The sequence below is a fragment of the Tenrec ecaudatus genome, chromosome 12, assembly GCF_050624435.1.
Source record: "Tenrec ecaudatus isolate mTenEca1 chromosome 12, mTenEca1.hap1, whole genome shotgun sequence".
Lineage (NCBI taxonomy): Eukaryota > Metazoa > Chordata > Mammalia > Afrosoricida > Tenrecidae > Tenrec > Tenrec ecaudatus.
In genome coordinates, this window is record NC_134541.1 from 64,827,101 (window position 1) to 64,829,746 (window position 2,646).

At 41.7% G+C, this 2,646-nt stretch overlaps 1 pseudogene; it reads right to left on the minus strand.

Annotated features, from left to right (window-relative positions):
- Positions 1–2,553: 2,553 nt before the first annotated feature.
- On the minus strand, positions 2,554–2,646 carry LOC142423708 (small nucleolar RNA SNORA76; annotated as a pseudogene).

Below are 2,646 nucleotides of genomic sequence, written 5' to 3' on the forward strand. Positions count from 1 at the left end.
CATTTTTTCAGCAACATATTTTATTTGCTTGATGCCATTTACTTTGTTCTGTAAACTACAGTTTTAAGTAAACATGTAATTTCTTATGCCTTGCTATATTGGAGCAACAGTGCCTCACACGTGACTCTATGCAAAATCTTGAAAATTCTACTTTACCATTTATATTTTCATTCCTGAATTACCTGTAGATAGTTCCATCTTCTCAGTTATGTTCTAGCCAATTTCTAAGTCCTTGCACAAGAATTCCTTCTCCTAGAAGTCACCGGGACCCTCCCTCACAAAATATGAGCCTTCACTTCTATGAACTCAGAGGTCACATCAAATCAACATTCGACCAACTATTTAATAGCCTACATTTGCCATGATTTCTGTAATATTTAATTCCATATATCTTTTTAAGGATCCCTGGTGGAGTGATTATGCATTGGACTGCTAACCTGCTACCCACAATGTCAGCAGTTCAAAATCACCAGCTACTCTGTGGAAGACAGATGAGGCTCTCTGGTCTCCTAAAGCGATATAATTTCAGAAACCACAGGGCCAGCCTGTTCTACAGGATCACCAGGGTTGGGATCCACAGTGAGTTAATGAATGATATGTCTTTTTAGTTAACTTCATCTGAAAGACTAGCATTTCAAGATCTATGTAATAGGCTGTTGGGGTGAGGGCCCCCTGACACTGGAACACGTCCTCAGGAGCGACTTTGCAATTGTGGAAAAGATTAAAGACAGACAGACAGACAACGGGCCGAAAGGGCTCCTTGTCCCATGTCAGGACTGAGAGAGAGAATGTATTTTCCAATTAGTATATGCAATGGGACTTGCAGATATTCATAATGCATGCACACGACACAGCTAACATATCACAAAGTGATATCTTAAGCCAAAAACATAATAAACAAGCAATGAGGTGAGTCATTGTCTTGACCTAGTGCTAGTTGACCTTGAACCTCCCAGAGTCTTCCCCAAGGGTAGTAATCTCTGATCAGTTTCAGCAAGAGATGTCAAAGCAGAGTTTGTACATTTTATGGTGGGTTGGTTCCAGAACCTGATTGTTCTTATCTACAGATAACCTGTAGGCATAGGCAAGTAGCCAGACACAGGAATGATTCATCTTTTTATGAGAGTTCTTTTATGACTGTTCCTTAATGGAGGGCTATTGGTGGTGGTGGTTGGTGGTGATTGGTGGTGATTGGTGGTGGTGGTGGGGGGTGCGGGATACACATTTTCAGTTTGGAGAGTGTGTATTTGAAAATATTTCAATCTGGGAACAAGAGAGATCTTTCTCAAAATAGGGTTAGTTTACTCTGCCCATGGTTGCAAGTATGGAAATAAAGTGTAATACTTTCTACCAAGACCTCGGTTTACTACCATAAGCTAATACTCTATCATTAAGGATTCTTTTTCTATAAATTCTAACACATAGTTTGGTCTACAGTAGGAAGTTTTGTTTTCAGAATTTATTCATTAAATTATACTCCTAGCCCTAGTGGCATAGGGAGTTACAAACTGGGCAACTAGCTTCAAGGTCAGCAGCTTGAAACCACTAGCCACTCTGCAGCAGAAAGATGAGGCTTTCTACTCCCTCGCTGCTTTGCAGGCTCAGAAACTGTAAGATCTCTCTGGGCTAGAGTTACGCCTCTGTTCTTGGCTCTGCAAGAGAAAGAATTCATGCCGAAGCCAGGATCGTGATCCAAGTGAGTTTAATGAGAGTTAGAAGAAGTTTCAGGTTTTACACAGCACCCATAGGATTCCTCCTGACCATGCAGCCTGGCAGAGACTGCTCGACAGACATCATGCAAAGATCTCTCTCCCAAGTTCTCCTCCAAAAAAAGAACCTCTCTCAAGTTCTTTCTCAAGTTCTCTCCTCAGTTCCTCCTCCCTTCCCCTCCCTCCTGCCTTTTCAAGGATTCCAGGGGGAGGCGTGGTAGATAACCCTAGATCGACCCCATTGGCTGGATTGAATTCACCTGGCCCAGGTGGGCTGATCGATCCAGGTTTAACGCCCACCCAAATCCACCACGGGGGAGGGGGGAACCTAGGCTTTTGAGTATGTGCAGTGCGCCGCCCTTTGTTCTCGTGCTTGGCTCTCTTGGGCATGCCTCAATGGACATCCCATCCCTGCCTATCTGCCTAACAAAACCCAGAGCAATTCTGCTATGTCCTATAGGGTCATTACTTGATGGCAGTGAGATGGGAAAAATTAAATTAGGTCTATATTTAAATAAATTAATAAATCATAAAATATAGAGAAAGATGTCTCTTAATAGCACAATGGCAGGAATCACTTATTAACAAATGTTGATGTGCAGATTGAAGAACGCTTACAGCTTTTTATTTGGAACAAATAAGCGAATCTTTATAAATAAATAAATAAGCCTTCTTTATAAATAAATCTTCCTTTAAGAAAGATTTGCATTAGATAATTCCAAATTATTTTTAGGGAAGTTATGAATACACAAATGTTCTTGACAAACATTTTTCAAATGAATAATTTCTAACATAAACTAACATTCCTAAGTCTTTTGTCTTAACAGCAGTTAACTTTTTTCCCCCATGTTGCTCCCAGTTAAAAGGGCCGCCCGCAGAGGCGCTGCAGCTTAACCCCCTGCGCCACGGGCAGGCACGGCGGCTTCAAAGGCAGCGC